The sequence below is a fragment of the Cygnus olor genome, chromosome 19 (assembly GCF_009769625.2).
Source record: "Cygnus olor isolate bCygOlo1 chromosome 19, bCygOlo1.pri.v2, whole genome shotgun sequence".
In the NCBI taxonomy this organism is placed as follows: Eukaryota; Metazoa; Chordata; class Aves; order Anseriformes; family Anatidae; genus Cygnus; species Cygnus olor.
This window is the reverse complement of record NC_049187.1, coordinates 3,140,340-3,158,346: the sequence shown is the minus strand read 5'-3', so window position 1 is coordinate 3,158,346 and position 18,007 is coordinate 3,140,340. Positions and strand designations below refer to the sequence as shown.

The 18,007-nt window shown below is 42.6% G+C and overlaps 1 long non-coding RNA gene across 1 annotated transcript in view; it reads right to left on the bottom strand.

Moving 5' to 3' along the window:
* The window catches only part of LOC121057528, a 63,095-nt gene extending 53,146 nt beyond the window's left edge, over positions 1 to 9,949 (bottom strand). The window contains exon 1 of the long non-coding RNA XR_005813825.1: positions 9,838 to 9,949. This is a non-coding gene — a long non-coding RNA (uncharacterized LOC121057528). The remainder of the gene's footprint in view (positions 1 to 9,837) is intronic.
* Positions 9,950 to 18,007: the final 8,058 nt, after the last annotated feature.

Here is an 18,007-nt window from a genome sequence, read left to right as displayed (position 1 = left end):
TAAACCATTTGCTCAGAAAATTTCATCAGGCACAACATGATCCGTTGTCCTCCACTTGCTTTATATTAAGGAAAATCAAAACCAGCTTATAGCAAAGGTTAAAGTATAGACATCTTGTTCATGCTTAACACGTAGCTATCGTCATCACTCCAAAAATGTAACAGCCACATGGAGAAAGGCACAGCAACTGTGGAAAATATTTGCAGTTGTAGTCATGCACTGTCAGTAACAAAAGGAACGATGTGTCTGTGCGGCGTGGTACTTCTACCATGCTGAGATGCCAGGGCAGTTACATGCAGGGCATAATCTGTGATTCAGTTAGCCTGCCCAGGCTAAACCTGTCTGTAGGAAGAGGGCCAAGCTCAGGAGTTTCAAACTCTTCACGAGGGAATTTGTATCTCTCAGGAGATCAGGTCTCTGCTGGTGCCAGTAGATCACCTGCTCTCATTTATCAACAGACATCCCAGGGCACCTACTGCAGTGCCACAGTCAGAGTAAGACTGATCCCCACACATTCTGAACTCTCTTCATATAGTTTAAGGTACCTTGAATAAAGAAATTAAATACTCTAACAGGTCTATCAGAAATAGCACTAAAAGTACAGAAGAGAGCAGGAAAAACAGGAGGACTTGCTGACACTTAACAGGAACATTGGTGTGGGGGGCAAGGGAACTCCTCCAGGCCCTGGGGAGTGCAGTGGAAGTAGTAAGAGGAGGAAAATGAAGAAACAGAAAAAGGAAGAACAGGACTTTAGATCTAGGAGAGAAATAAAAAGGAGGCACAGGTTAGATAACAAATACTTTTGAATCCCAAATATCTAAACTTCTGGTGTTTTCACCCTTAAACAATTTGAGACAAACCATATTTCATTCCCCTTTCGGCATTCACCACTCTCTCAAATTATCTCCCAAACAATGGCTTTTACTACTGCTTCAAAGAGTCAAATAGGAAATTCCTGCTACAGGAAATTATTATTTTACCCCATTTTTTATGTAGAACAAATTATTTTTCCCCCATTATTTCCACAAGATCTGGAGTTTGAAAGAACAGCTTATAAAATATAAGAACTGGGATTGCACAAAGGATAGGCATTACGATTTGGGGGGGATCTGAACACAATTGTGTGCTCTGTTCAAATCCTCTGACCCTGGAGTGGAAACTATCACGTTCCCAATTCCTAAGGACCATTCTGACTTTTTTTTCCTCTCTAGGAAATCCGCTTTTTCATATACACATACATATGTTTGCTCGTGACAGCTGCCCCTGGTCCTCCCTCCGTTCAGTCCTCTGCGTTACATCCACAATGTTCTTGAGAGCACTGAGTCTCTGTGGCCCATTAAAAGCTGAAGTGTGCAAACAGATCTGAGGGAAGCTGTTCATGCTTGAGGACAAACATAGTCACTAGGAAAGCCCTTGTTGACCCATTAACGCCAAACCAATTTCATGCCGAAACATGTAATTAGTCCAGATATCTAATACTGGAAGCTATTTCCCTGGGAAGTTTTGAAAGCCGTAACAAAGTTAAAAAGCATGAAAAAACAAAGATGAAATGCTGTTTCACATTACTGAATTCACTGTCCTTGAGGGTGCGCACCCGAGAACGGCAACCCAGCAAGAAACAAGAAGCAGCTGAGTTTAAACAAAACTCCCATCATGTGACTTTTCACTTAACAGTGGTGATTACACAATTGTTGTTCTGTTATACAAGCAAGCAGACTCTGCTGCCTGCAAATAATCAAGTTAAACTTGTGAAGGTCCAGAGCTGTAAACATCCTCCCCATTGGGAGCCCAAAGATCTTTCTGAAGGGAGCAGCATGGATCTCATTATACTAAAAATATCCGAAGTGATTAGATTTTGTTATGGGTAACATCTTTGCCAAATCTCCTCTATAAACCTTACTTTGTTCTTAAAGACAAATAAGAGCCCAAGCCACCAATCTGGTAAGCATAAGATGGGCACTATGATAAAAGCCTTTTCTGAATCAGGGCAGTTGCATTTTGCAAGGACTTGCTGCTTTAAATTGTTAGCGCCTTCACTTATCTTTTTTCTTACAAAATGAGCAAAACGTACTGTTTCAGCTGACTCTTGTAAAGGGTAGCATGAAAGGAAGCAGAGGAAGATCAGTAGTCATAAGAAACCCAGTGTTTTCATCTCCTTTGTTTTAGTCCAGAAAATTGCTCAAAGAACAAAATGGAAGCTGAACTCTGCATTTGGTGAGCTAAATGCATCCGTTACATAATGGGACCTCAGCACATTTACACCCAAATGAATTTGTAGAAAGCTGAGACACAGAAGTACAGTAGCCATTAAAGTAGAAGTATTTTGATTTCCTGGAGAAAACATGATGATTCCGACCCTGCATATCACCAAGATTCAAATAACCGCAAAAAAAATCTCCCTGTAACAGCTGGCATGAATTCAAGTGATTTTTCTTCAGAACAATACCCAAATCCTTAAACGGCCCTACTAATCCTAGTGGGAGGGAAGCACTTCCCAACCTTTACCACTACCCTGGTGTACCAAAGTGACATACTGCACACATACTGCATGCAGACCTCAGGCTGAGGTGGTATCTTACTCTGGCTTCAGTTCCCTTAACCTTATTCCTACATGTGAGATCATCTCACAGCCTTTTTGATCAGCCTTAATCTAAAATTGTGTCTCTGCGCACAGAAACTCTAATGCAGACTGCAGATGCTCTCATAAGATGGTCCCAGCAGGCTCAGCAAAGCTCAGCTTCAACTCTGGCATTACCACAAATCAGTATTCAGCCAGCTCAAAGCAACAAGCTGACCCTCACCAGGTTTTCCTTACCTCTCGTTAAAATCAGTAGCAACTGAATACCTAATAGCTTTTAGACAGCCAGCATAAAATCAAAGCATCCTGCAGGACAGCAAGAAATCGCACAGCAGCGCTCTCATTCCTCAAGACTCCCTCTCCTCTAAACAGAGTGAAGTCAAAATGAAAATCCAGCCTGGACCCCTTTTCCACAGAAGTCAGTCCAGAGTTTGTTAGACCCTTATTGAACTGGCCGGTGATCCTAGGTTTGCTGCTGAAAGCAGAATCCAGGTTTTGAGATTCAGGCTACCTCCTGCATGATTTGCACAGTTCCCCTAAATATACCCATAAATAGAGCTTTCAAAAATCTGCAGTGAAACTCATATAAGGGAGTGGAGTCCGGACTGACATAAATCTCAGAAAACGTGTTTGGTTCAGATGAGCCTAAAAGAGTTTAAACTCTGAGCCAAATCTGTTTAATCTGGAAATGATGCTGGAAATCTCATAAAGTTAACTTTCTTGAAAGATTTGTAGTACTTCCTTATTTGCATGCGGTCAGAAATTACTACTAAAAAAAATGTCTTTTCATGCTATTTCAGTATTTTAGCTTTATGTTTGAGCCAAAATCAAAGCGGTTTTAATTTTATTTTCAATAAGCTCTAACCAGCCTGTAAAAAGAGGGTTGCAATTAGATTTGGGTTAATATATTAAGATTTGTTCCATAACCCTGAACACAGTAGTCCTATGCTTTTTGCCCCCTTTTTTAAATAGTATTAATCAAACGTGCTTCCACTTTGCCAAAGTTTTTAATTGGTGTTGCCATGGCAGTCCCCTCTTGTCGGGCTAACACCCAGAAAGGCGTCGTAGCCCCCCCAGCTTAGCAGGGGACCCCTGCTGACATGCTGCCTGCCACCATCGGCCACATCATGGCCACCTCCAAGAAGCCACCAAAGTCCGCCTGAAGCACACATGGCCAAGAGCATCCCAGTGGCTGCTCTGCCCTCAGAGGGAACCTCTTGTTCAGCACCGAGTGCCTTGTTACTCCGAAGCAAACACTGTCAGATGCAATTCTCTGGTGCCCATCGACTTCAGAAGGCCTTTTATCTGCCCCAGATGCCTGCTAATGAAAAGGGGTTGCTGCTCCTTCTGCTGAGGCCAAAAACTGAGTGGCAGCAGTGACTCTAGCCAATTCCGGATCTAACTCTAGGAAAGTTGCATTTTCCAACCCCACCAAAAGAAATGCCTGCCACATTATTCATACATGTGGTCTCTTACCATATGAGGAGGCAGGCTGTGAAAGGGAAAAGCCAATGTTAATATTTGCACAACCAACCCAGGCCAGGATCAGAACAAGTAAGACAGTATGTCCCTGAATCTTGCAGCAGACACCGAGCAGTGAGAGTAACCTTTAGGCAGCTGAGGGGCTCCCAAGGATGATCACTCTTGAGCTTTAACAGATTTTGGATCTGATTTCCGCAGCTGTGCAATATGGTGCACGGACTACACGGTAACAGTGGTGCAAGGATGCCACAGCAGTACCATGAGTTCAGCTGTATGCCGTAGCAAACAGCGAGGTGCTGGAAATACTACAGCATCAGATGCATCTGACACCAGTCTTCTACCACCAGGTCCTGCTACTCCCATCTGTGGCCCGCTCCCTGCCTGTATCTCCTCTACACCATGGCAGTGGGGCGGGCACAGATGACACCAGACTATGTTCTCCCTTTCCTTCCCCATGGACATGCCTCCCACTCCGGTGTGGGGCAGATTTCCTGCACGCAGGCTCACAAGGAGGTGGCAGATGTGATACGATAGAAGGGCTTTTATGATGTGGTGCCATAAAATAAAGCATCCTGCTCTCACCCCCACTGCGTGAGCATGGATCACACTCGTTCTTCTCAATTTATATCTGTCTCTGAAAATGCAGGCAAAAGCAAAGGGATCTTCTGCTATATTGAAATGATATGGCATTTGGAATTTCTCCTCATGAATAACATACTTTTATTCATAAAGGCCTATAGCAGAAGCACGGCGCCCTCCTTAACAAGGATAATCAAATATTGGAGGGAATACCTCAGAGAAATACTGAGAAAGCATCTGCGTTTCTAAGAAAATCATCAAAAAGAAAACACTTTATTCACAGAAACTCCAGGATATCCATAGGATATTCTGGGGATTACAAATAAGATTTGAAACTAGAAACAATAAAGCAATTTTCCCTCAGGCTTAGAAAGAAAACTACTCCAACTTGATTTAAGAGAAGGCAAGGGCTCTAGAAGTAAATCCATGGCAGTGAACTCCAGAATGTATCAAGAGACCAGAGCTGGCAGAGAGCATCGTAAGATCCTACCTTTGGTGCCAAAGGAATATTCCAGTTTTGAAATACACAGCTTGGAAAAATCTGCTACAATTTGTAAAAGATGCTTTGAAAAAAAAAAAAAAACAACACAAACCTGTAGCAATATTTCCAACCCCAAAAATCTTTACTGAGCAGAAGACCATCTTACAGAGAAAAGGTATCATCCATCCCAGAGGAGTCTGGAAGGTGAATCGAGAAAAGGGTGCAAACAAGTGACTTCACACTGGGGGAGTTTGGTTTGGCAAACAAATGCTAAAAGAACATGATGGAGATGCTTCACGGTCCAGAAAGGATGAACTGGAGTAGACCACAAACAGATGTGGAAAACATGGACTAAGTAAATGAGGAAGAAGCAGAAATAAATTTTAGGAAATTCCAGGACAGAGTTAAAAGACTTTCAGATGAAAAGACAGGGGGAAGTGGTTGGTTTCCCATTAATCCAGCTCTACCATAGCATGTCATTTGGCAAATTCAGAGGGTGGACTAGGTGATCTTGGAGGTCTCTTCCAACTTAGATTATTCTGTGACTCTGTGAAAATAACATGCTGGCATAATATTTGCAGTGGCATTCATGAATATGGATGTTAGGAAGGAAGAAAACTAGGTAAAAAAGGTCTGTTGGCATAAGAACATCTTGATGTAAAAGTTTAACAGCCTTGCTCACAGCTTTCATTAATAAATGGCCATAAGCAGGTCAGTAATATGATAAGGATGGAAATGAGAAGGATTTCAACCACCACAGAAATGAGGTTGTGGAACAGCCTCCTCCCAGCAGCAGTGGGACTCGGTCTTGACTTGAAACAATCCATCCTGATGCACTTATGAATGCCATTACCATGTGGTTGCCTGAGAGGCAGAGCCAAGACATGATCCTGAAAGTCCTTTCCAGCCTTTTTTCCTAGGTCCTCCAGCAGCACCGTGGCAGTCAGTCGATGTCTGTGTTCTTCTCAGCATGGGGCTGCCCCTCGGTCATCCCAGCTCCCCCGACTGAAGCAAGGCATGTTCACCAGCTGAACAAAAAGCAAAGCCATTTCTACAGGAAATGGACCAGCCCTCCTTTCATGTTTGTATTGCAATATCTGAAGGCCTATCATCCATCAGCCAGCACCACTTTCTTTGAAGCCCTCAGTAAAATGAATTTTAGCAACAGGGTGGGCCAAGTTTCAGATGTTACACTGTTTCCACAGCTAGATTTCAATTTCTTTTTCTCTAAAGGTCAGAAATAATTAGTGTCATGGTCTTGCCCATGCCCATCCCAGAAATGATCCCTAGGATGATTTGTAAAATTTGGATCTGCGCTCCACTTTGGCCTCCAGCATTGCCCACGACTCTAATTGAAGCTAAGTACTTCATCAAGACCACGCACAAACATAGCTTGCTTTGCCAAGGGTTACATCCTTAGAGCCTCTTTGCCATGGTCAGGCAGATAATGTTTTCCCTTCACGGGGTAGATTCGAAATACTTGATCTGTTTTTCTCAGCGCGTTCCACTCTCATCAGGAAGTCAATGCCAGACGCTGGGTTTCAGCTCCAGGCCAGGGCCTGTAGCTGATGCATCACCACATGAACACTGGCCAGCCAAATGCCATTTCTTTACGTTGTGGCTAATTCAGTAGCTGGCTTTCTGCCACAGAGCAACAGGCAACAACTACAGTAAACTGCATCTGGACTAGGAACCATGAGGGAGCTGACAGGAGGAGATGGTAGAAGAGCCTCCCGCCAGCTGCTCACCAGCCCTGCTCGCGGCTGGAGGCAGCTCCTCCTTTGCCAAGCCGCTGCCTAGGGCTCTGCTTCTCCAGAATAAACACCACCCACTTGTCCCAGTACAACAGTGGGGTGCACCCCATACAGTCTGGAGGACAAGGATTCAGAAACAGCGTCCTCAGAGTGGACATGAAAGGAAGATGCCTATGTGGAGTCACCCTGTTCTTTGCATACTCCCAGTGCTGCAGAGCAGAACTTGCTCTCACTAACCTCATTCATGATTAAGAGCCCAAACCATCCTATGATTCTGTGAATACTTTACAGCATTTTCTTTCTTGCTTTGAGGAACTCAGATGAAAACAACTTGGTACATCTGATTTTGTGAACACAAGCAAACGAGCAACTTCACTGCTTCTCCCCTGCAGCAGGTAGCTGCTGGCTTACTTTCCAATGCATCAGTAAGTCTCAGCTCAGGAGGATTTAAAAGCAATCAATAAAGATATTAAAAAATGTTTTATATAAGATCCATCAACCATTCACGACTAACACTTTTTATGACAGAGATCACTTAACAGTTCTGCCCACAGGAGGCAGAAGCATGCAGTTTGGGCCTGAGCCCGTTCTCAGAGCGTGTCCATCAGGCACTTCAGTCCTAAAGGCAACCAGGCTCAGAGCTCCACAGCTCCAGCAGTCATGTTTGGAGCTAACGCTACAGCCAGGCTAACAGACAGACAAGCCTGGAGGAAGGAGGAGTACTTTTCCCTTCTCTTGGCCCCAGAGGATTTCAGACCATCTCAAGCCAATTGACATCTTGGTGGAACTTTGTCAGCAGCTCATTGACATCTGCAGGCTCACAGATGCAGCCACTGGAACTGCTCATATCAGCAAAGTCCCCTTAAGGCCCAAGGTTGGATTTGCTGGATGAAGATGACCAGCATGTGATAGGATGAAGGACCTTTTCTCTTTAGTTGAACACTGATTTTTATTTACCAGCACAAAAAAAAGATACAAGAATTTTTAGATTCTACTGCTGTTCTAAGTATGAAGGACTGGAAAGAAAATACTCCCATTTCCCCTTGGGATAAGACCATCATCTATTTCAGGAAAAAAATCAATTTTCACCAACAGATGAAGAAAATTCAAAACACTGTCTTTGCAAAAAAAGAATATGTAAATATTTTAAAGGACTTTTTGCTGTTTAAAATGTTTTTATTATAGTAAATTCTTCTGTTTAAGACAGGGCTTGAGGGGAAACCCACATAAGAATGTTCTTCATAATATCCCACTGATTTGAAAGGATCAGATTTTCTCCCCTACAGATTTGGTACTGGTACTAATTAACATCATTTTCCACGAAATGTTGGAAGTCTTGTGTTCCTAAAAACCTTCCAATGACAGCAAGTCTACATGCCCCTAGGCAATTCAGTGCCTCACTCTCCTTAGGACTTTTTTTTAAAATAACTATCCCTAAAACTTCCTTTCCTGTGACTTAAGCCTTTAACTAATATTCTTATTTATACTGTACATGGAGAAAAGCAATCTTTTGCAGCTAACATATATTTGAAGAACATTATGTCTCCCTTAGAGTTCCCCCCTTCACATTTAAGGAGCCATTCTTTCAGCCATACACCAAAGGTCATGGCTGTTTTTAGACTTTTGATCATTCTTGTTTTTTTTCCTCCAGGGTTCCTCCAATTGCTCTTCATCTTTCCTCAAGTGCTTTGCCATTCCTGAAGTCCTGCTCTCCAGGAGGCAAGAAGCCACTGATAAAGGAGATCTGAAGACAGGGAGCAATGAGACAAATAAAACCTCAGAACAAAACTAGTAGCAGGAGGATGTTTGCTCACAGTACTTGCTACAGTACAACTTCAAAAACTCAGCATTATTAAGTAAAAGTTCAGGGTGCTTATCTTATCTGAATGTGTTTGCACATTCATAGCATTGAGTCAAAGCCTCATTAACCATGGAGACCGGCTCTATGAACTTCTAAATACTAATTGCTTTACATTCTTTGAAGTCAACAGTAGATGAGGTTTGGCTAAGTCAATCTTTTATTTTTGGAAGTCTGTGCCATTATCCCTCCCTCTGCACCCCAGTTTTGCCAGTTTAACAATGCAGTTTGTCTTTCCTGATTTATTTTTCTTTAAAAAACGTGGATGATGTGAGCAGGCATCACAGATTCTTTGCTATAACTGGTAAACAGGTGAGGCAGGTGCAAGAAGAGATGCACAACATAGTAAGTTGACTGAAAATGCAGTGACAAAGGGAATAGATCTAAATAAAAAGGAACATGGAATGAGCATCAGGGAAGTGATACAGCACCTGGATTTTTTTCCTCATTTGTGAGATTCAGGCAATTGGGAAAAGCTACAGGGTCAAAAACCACCACATATATATCTAAAGCCAATACCACCCGGTTTCAGAGGGGAAAAAAAAAAAAAAAAGCCAAAGGACTCCATTTTGACCTCAGCATGGGTTTCCTCTCACTACTTCTTATTTGTTTCTCTTCTGAAAATAAACCATTCTTCCTCCAAAAAGGCACGTGAAGATTAGGCAACAAAAGGTGAAATCATCTTAGGTGTAAGGGAATTGCAGGCATTTCACAGCAGAGCCTTACCATTTTCACGAGAAAGATTGGTCAAGTTGGATGACATTACCACATGGCTACCATCCTGCTCCACATGCATGCTGGACGACAAATCCCATTACATTTAGGCAGCACATCAATCATACCAAGCTTGCGCCATGAAAGAGGAGGAAGACGGGGCAGAAAAAAGCATTTCACATCAAGTTCTGCTTTCTGTCTGCTAAAGCCATTTGCAGACGCATCACTCACATGCTTAGATCTGATTTTGTTTCTTTAATGTGACTGTTTAGCATAACTGACTGTCAAGTGGGATGTCTGCATCTGTGGATACACACTCCTTTAGGAACATCATCTATAGAGGAGGATTAATGTAAACAATTATGCAGGCTCTGGTGACCCAGTGACTCACCTTACTAATCAAGGAGCCCAAACACAATCATCTCCATCAGCCTGAGTTGCATCTTCGAGCTCCCTGTGCGCGGCTCCTTATTTCTAAGTTTCCGTTCACCGTTTCCAGGACGTTGATATATTGACTAGAACAGAAGGAACTGTTTTCAGTTCTTTTTCTGAGTCAGAGCAAACTTGCCTTCAATCTAGCTCACTGATTCACCTTCCCTCTTGCCACCCCCGTGTGCCTGCACCCTGGCTGACCACAGAAGTCCTTTCCAAGCTTTTCTCCCAGGCATACTCGATGCCAGTTTTACTGGGCTCCCGTTCATAGCCTCAAGCCAGGGCTAGGTCACTCACAGTGCTGTGTTTTTTCTCCCTCTGCCTCTGTTTGCTGATCAAAAAGGCCAACCCAGTTGAGCAAGACTTTTTCCCTCCACCTTTTCAAAGTGACATGTTGCATTTCAGCTTTTTCTAAACCAGCTGAAAACTGGGTCAGGGAAACAGCCATGCTTTGCCACCCTCTCTGCGTGTCTGAGCTCAGCAGGCAGTAGTTTCATATAGCACCTTCCCTAGACACCAGGAATTTATACTATATAGCAGACAGTCAGCATACAGTGGTATTGAGCAGGGAAAAATTAGATTCACTTGTATGTGGATTATTTCATTAGATCTCACAGACTTACACGCTGATTAGGTAGTGTTTCACATCCATTTGCGCTTGCTTTTGCATAGGAACAAGTAAATGGGTAGCAGGCACCAAAATGAAGCCAATTATGTGTTATTTCTATGCATATTTATATCATACTTTTTTTTTTCTGATTATCAGTAATGAGAGGCTGAACAATCAGAGTAATAAAGACTGGCTACTACAAAATATTTGATGAAAATACAAGGGAATTCGTCAATTTCAAATGAGATGCCATTTACATGAAAATGAAAGCAGCAGTAATTCCCACCAGAAAATAATAGCTCTCACCTCCTCCTTTTTTCTACAGTATAATCATTGCCACTTATTACTTTTTGCTACGCATTGTAGATACGGAGAGAGCTCCATTACACTGCGTTGTTGAAACTCATAAAAAAATGCATCTTTGCACAATGAATCATTCCAGTCACACAGCAGGGCACAGAGGAAATCTCCCCCTGTACCCTGCCCAGGAGAGCCTGCTCCGCTCTTCCCCACTCCCAGAGCAGACAGCAGCTCAGGCCCAAGGAGTGAGGCTAATCCAAGACCAGAGCAGCCCTGAGGCAGCAGCCGTGGGGTACAGCCCGCACCCCAGAGGAATCCCCTGCCCAAAGGAATCCCCCACTCACTCCATGGTGCAGCAACAGCGAGGCAAAGCACCTCTGTACCTGGAACACTCCACACTGTTCTCCCTGTCAGCAGCAGCATCCCGTGCAGTCCCCCACATCCTGACACAGCACAGGGAGCCTGCCCACTCCTGGGGTGCTTGCAGCAAGGGGAGCAGGGGAACACCAGGGGAGCATGGCACTGAAATCTGGATCCAGCTTAGGTGTGCTGGCTATGGTAAAGTTACCCTTCCCACGTACAGATAATAAAGTGCCACGTATCAGTGAGGAGGAGGCCAGTGAAAGCCCTGGGGGTGAGGCTTTACCCAGGTCACCCTCACATCTTGGAGTAATTTGAAAGAGGTGGGAGAAAAGATGTCCTTCAGCTGCACGTTTTGGGGAAGGAAGAGCCACTTGAAGCCATCTTTAAGACACTGAGTCAAATGGAGCCAGTGGTGGGAACTCTCTGATGGAAGCTGTAAGGACAGCAAGCCTCGTGAAGGCACCCTGGTGGACTTTCCCTCTCCTACTCCTGGATTTTGCCTTTCATCTTCAAAAATATGATTACAAGATTCTCTTTACTTCCGTCAGCAGTCTGCTGCATAGCAGATCTCTAACACATGCATAGCCACTTGAACGTGTCCCTGAGATAAAATATTTATAGCCCATATGCAGGCCATCTGTGTATGCACATGCATCTCTAACAAAGAAATCACAAGCAGAGATAAGACAGCCTTAGGTAAGAGCATCGGCAGCTCGCATTGGCCCTGGGAAAAAGCCACCTAGAGATCTTAGGACTGCACATCTTATAGGTAATAAATACACCACCAGAAATTACAGACCTCATTAGAATTTACATTTCCTTGGGGAACTCCCAAGAATTTGGTTCTGGGTCTTTGCACAGCTAACAAGATCTGGCACAAGTTTCCTAACTGCACATAGATCTAGATTATTGCTCAGGAATAATCTGTTTTTCTCAGTCTGCCTTGGTTCCTTGATGCTCTTTCTTCACAAACTACATCACCCTTGAAAGCATTCTACACTGGGAGAAGTCTCCCATTTTAAATATAACTTATTTATACAGAATGTGAGTAATTAAAGCAGAAGTGGAACCCTTTAGATAAACACAAGCCAAAAACTGTTGCTATAAACATGCTTGTGGGCTTTCTGCCTGCTGGTCTCTTGAGCCAAGCTGCTTTATTTCCACACTGAGACTCTTGGAAAAAAAAAAAAAAAAGATGTACACAAAAGATGCATATCCAACAGTCTTCGCAGGATGAACTGTGTATCCCTGTGGTATCAGTGATCCTTGGAAAGGGGCAAATTTGCTGTAATTCTTTCTGAAATGGAGAAATCATTCCTGTCTTTGTCTGCACATTTGGAAAGTCCAAATTAAACAGTTTTCCTCTTTTCCCTATTTCTTAATGCTGGATTCGTTATGTCAGAAATCTGCGTTTTTATTCACTCCATGGTTGTTTGAATGCCCTGTACCCCATAAAGAGATTCTCACTGCCTACCCGAAGTAGTAACGCACATTAGATGTAACAGATCACCTTCTTAAAGTGCTTGTTTCTTCATTGAGTGTAATACATGTTAAACACTCCACTTAGGATTAATGTCAATTTGTTGTCTATCTTTTATGCCAAATAATGTAGTTTAAAGCTTAAGCATTGTACAGCACCTGTTTTGTGCTGAGGTAAGAGATACGTAGCTTGAAGATACACAGCTAGTGTAAACCAAGTGAACATGCAATGGCATGGAGGAGCAAACCTGGTATGAATTTTAAAGCACTGAATTGTTTAAAGTATCCATGAAAATATTTTGAGCAATTAAGGTATCACAATGTTTTTGAAAATCTTTGAAAATATTTACAAATGATTGTGCTCAACTTGTTTTCCCTAGCTTCCTGTATGCTTTATGTGAACTTATAAGGTGAGTGAATGGGCTAAAATCTTATCCCAAGCAGAAAGAAAACACAGACCACCTGGAACACAAGAGCCTGTGAAACAGGATGTCCCATTTCTCATCTTTCCCAATGATAATCAAAATAACAATGTAGACAGATGGATTTTTAACAGGGACAAATCAGGTGAGGTCAGATGAGAGAGGATCTAGGAAGTACTGTAGTCTTCATTTAAAGTCCAACCACTGAATCAAAAGGGTATTCTACGAGGTTAGAATCCAATTCCAGAGATGATCTGGAGCCAGTCTAAGTCAAAGGAGCCAGGTAGTTGCTTGCATAAAGATCTTGCCAAGACCTGGCTGAAAGTGATGTAGAGGTTACATAAAAGCAGGGTGCCCAAATCTGCAAGAAGAAAATCTATAAAGCATTTTCTTGCCTTAGAAGTTTTAACGTTTGTGCTAATGATACAAGTAGTGATCAAATGGAAGTTCTGCAAAGTCTTGCTAATGTACAATTACAAAATAATGAGTGTCATAGATGGTCCACAGATGCAGCTTTAGGATGAAAACCCAACGCAAGCCTGTTTACTTCAGCTACTAGTAGTGTATACGGGGAGCTATCTCCACAGCTGAAGGTGCAGAAAGATTTCTGTCTTACTGTCCTAAACATTGTTTTTGTTAGCAATTGGTCTTGTTTATTTCCAACCCACAGTTGGTTTTGCTCACTTATTTTGAGGAATTTGTAGGAAAATCTCTTCAACCATTTTTCAGTTAGAAGAAACAACTATTGCCACATACTTTCCCCCACACAAATACCTCCTAAACAGCTGGAACTTTTAAGCACTGATCTTGGCCAGCCAATAGCTTTGTCAGGGATGTTTGGAGATACTAGACATGGCTACAGTGAGTCAGTGTTGCATTGCCCAAGCATTAAAAATATCACAAGATTGCATTCAGTCATTAAATTGTTTGTCTTTTGGTTACTGAAAAATTAGGATGCACACATTCAAGATTTCCTCTATAGCTGTGACGCCTAGAATCAGGGAAGAGATTAGATGTTCATATACAAATACTGTGGTTCAACTGTTGGAGCTGTATGACAAAACCTCAAACATTCAATACATGACAAATCATGAGCTAGCAGTGTAGATGCAATGCAGTTGGTGGAAGAAAAAGTTAAATAGATAAACTTTAGAGTGCTGTTCACTCCACATATCCAGAAATTAGACTGTATTTAGCAGTTTAGTAAATAACATGTCACACCCACTCTGCCACTCAGTTCATACTTGAAGCCTATGAAAGACAGACAGAAGAGACAGAAGAGTTGCAGGAAACCCTCCTGAAGGAAAGAGTGCGATCTAGGACACCTAGCTAGGACTAGGACACATAGCAGCACCAAAAAGCATCCCTCAGCTAGCAAGGGAAAAACACTGTAATAATTATGCTGCCACACTTGCAGTATGGAAAGGCTTCCAGTACAAATGACATATTCATAATCTTTCAGACAGTTTTCTTATTATCTGAAAGTGTTTATTTCTTGCTATCTTTTGTGAGTCATTCATTAGTTGTTTTTTTTTTGTTGTTGTTTGTTTGTTTACTCTTTTCCCTTCTAATTAATGATTGAGAAAGAAAATGCTCTCAGAGCTTAAAATTTCCATTTGCAATGATTGAGCTGGGATAGGGACTTCATCTTTGAAATTCATTGAATTTGAGAGGGACCAATAGTTAAAAACAAAGACAACAATGAACTGCAGGGAATGCTGAAGTTCTTTGCCAACTCACCTTGAATTTAAGGGATACTTTTGGCCAAAGTAGTTAGGGGAAAACCTTTGAAAACATCAAAATGCTCGTGTTATGTTTTCACCCTGATTTGCTTTATAAATGATTTTCTTTCCCATCTGTTCCAGTTTGGAAATAAGTATGTATATACTGACTCAAAAACAATGCTTTAAGTCAATTTTTTTTAATTCACAAGCTTCAATAAAAAAAAGATTCAAGTCCAAGAGAATTGTTATAGAGAGATGCAAAATGAATTTTCTTCAGCTGGTGGGAATAAAACAAAAGACTATTTACTTTCACCTTACTTTCCTTTTGAACTTTGAAAAGGAAATTAAAAGATTTTTTTTTTCCTCCTTCTTTGAGTTGTGGTATCAATACAGTAAACCATTGCATCCTACCTTTCATACCTCTAATGACTCCAGTCAGATTTGTGCTCTCTTCTGGAAAGCACACACTTAAGACACTGTGACTTAAGAGCACAGAGATTCCTGTTCTTTTCCAAAAAAAAAAAAAAAACCACAAAAAAAACAGCCTGCCCAGGAGCAGAGCTCACAGGCTTCCCTTCCATTCCCAGGCCCAGGAAGAAGGCACAGCCTCTTAACACAGATCTGGTCATTACAGGCAGCCCCCAAATGTCACTCACCTGCCAGAAAGGGAAGGCAACCTTGTGTTAGCATACATTGCAGTAGATGTGCTGAGGAAGAAGATGGAGGTCACTAAGCTGTTTGTCTGAAGCAGGAGTTCCACACTTGGTCTGTAAATATTATCGGAGTAGGACTGTGAATATTTGGGGATTTCTTAGAAGTGCTGCAGCTTTCTGTGTTCCTGTCAGGGATTGCCGAGGGCCAGGGGCCTGCCCAGGCCAGCAGCAGGGATGGGATCAGCCCCAGGAGGGGAGCCAGGGCCAGGCCCAGCCCAGGTTGTGCCTCAGTGACAGGGCTGGGCCCAGCAGCTCTGCCCCAGGTGACAGACCAGCACTCTACAGCAGCACTGGGGTAGGGACTGCGGGCCCCAGGCTAGAAAGGGACCTGGGAAGCTCATGGCAGCTGATCGGGGCTGCAAGGGCCTAGTGGTGCCCCCAGCCCCTCACAGGCACAGCCCCAATAAGGCCTGCAGAGCAATTGAATGGCTGGGGAGTGTCAGTAGCTACCGGGGGTCTGGGAGCAGCCTGCTTGATTGGCAATAATTGCAGCACATTAAACCCATACGCTTTTTCCCCTTCCTCCCTTTTGTTTTTCTTTCATAACATTCTTATTTCTGAAACACAGCACTCCTGTAGGTGCCAGAGACAGGCACTGACTGGGAATCTAAAAATTAAGTGCATTATGTTTGAACGTCTGTTACTCCATTTATGTGTAAGCTTTGGGATAGGCAGGTTTTCAGTGTACAAAATTGTAGCAGCCTTTCCCTTTCCTACTCAGTATAGGAGCTGAAAAATATTGCTTTGCTCTTTCACTTTTTGTTAGTGACACTGTTGTACTGCATTTATTCTCTAAGTTTTAATTTGCTTATAGTCCTGCTTGCTGTGCCTTTTTTTTTTTCTTTAAAACAGTTTCATATGTATACAACACCCAGTGCAGGACAGTTTTCTCTCAAAAAGCCTTGCAACCGTCAGACCTTTGATTAAGATAACAGAGAACATGGCAAGTTCACGTGTGAAGATCTATGGTCCTGACTGTTTCTAGGTACTTAACCTTCTCTACTGGACAAACTCTACTTAAGTAAGGAAGAGGTTAACAAGCTTGTTAAAAGGCTAATTATCCTCAGTCAATTATACCTGAAGCAAGTGGCAGTGTTGTCTCCTTTTGAATTGCCAGTAGAGGACAAGGCTTAGCTTAAAAGGGAATAGTAGGAAAGCTGACTGCTGTTTTGTGGTAAGAGTTACTGCCTGACTCCAAGAAAAATTGTTATGCCATCCCTGTAATAAGGTAAGCCAAAGTGGAAGCTGTGGGCTTGGGCTAGCTGTAATTAACTGTGGCTTATTTTAAGGGGCACAGAATGGCCTTCAGATTAGAAAGTGCTGTAGGCTTGTGAGGATGGACTAGAAGAACTCCTTCAGCAGCTGTACTATAATGAAGTTGACTTTTTCTGCCTTTCTCAGAGGAGGGAAAGGCTTTAAAAAAAAAAGCAAGAGAAGAGAGGGGTGTAACAATACTAACTTTGGTGTAGTGTGGTTGGAGGGAGGTGGTTGTGGACAGTTTCACGTCTAAAGATTAAAGTTCAAAAAATAAAGTGAGGTGGCAAATAGAGGTGTGTTAGATCACTTTACTTACATGTATATGAAACAGTGGTGTTAAATTTAAACTAAATTGTCTTGAGTGTCTGTCTCTAGGGTGTACAGAAACCAGAGGAACATAAATACTGCCTGGCCTGTGGTGACTATATCAAGGCCCTGAGTGCACGAGGAGACGTTAATGGCCCGTATCAGCTTCACCTCTGACCTCCATCCCCACATCCCTTCCCAGGGCCCCAGAAACCCTTTTTAAGTTTAGCCCTGGACTTCTCGTCTCCCAGACCTATGTCTTAGATGTATGTTTCTAGCCCTACCTCTTGGCTGGGCCTTGGAGTTATGCTGGAGGTAACTGTTCTCTTGGCAAGGCTCCTTGTATGTGTGCCTGTTGTTTGTCTCTAGTCCTGTTTTTGGCAATGTTGCTTGGATGGACTTAGCACCTGTGCTGTAGCCTTCCTTCAGACCTTTCTCTTGCCCTGTTTTCTTTTTTTTGCTGATTCTGCTTTGGGCAGTAGCTGACCCTATTGTTTCCTAGCAAAGTAGAGGAGATGTGTTCTTTCTAAATGTCTTCAGGGGCTTGACTAAGGCGATCTCTTCAGTCTTTTAATATTTTTGAAGTCATGTCGCCTTTATAGTGTCCTTCATAGCAATGTGCACTTAATGTTGTGGCTATTCCTTGTACAAAACAGCTCTAAGACACTTTGTTTTTTTCTTTTGTGGAGGCTGGAGGAAGCTGTTCTTACATGCTGCTCATCTCTGCCTGGATTCCTCTTTTTCATTCCTTCTGCATTACATGAGACAGCAGGTAGGAATATGCAGCCAGATAATAGTAACTTATTACTGATCTGTTGCAGTTGCTGGAAAGTCTTTCCAGCTAGCACTATAAATTGAGTGTTTCTGTCTTTTCCTTGCTTTTAGTGGGCTGAGAATAGTACTGAAGGGAGGCAATACCATATCTAAGTTTCTTAGTAGTGTGTAGTGAAGATAA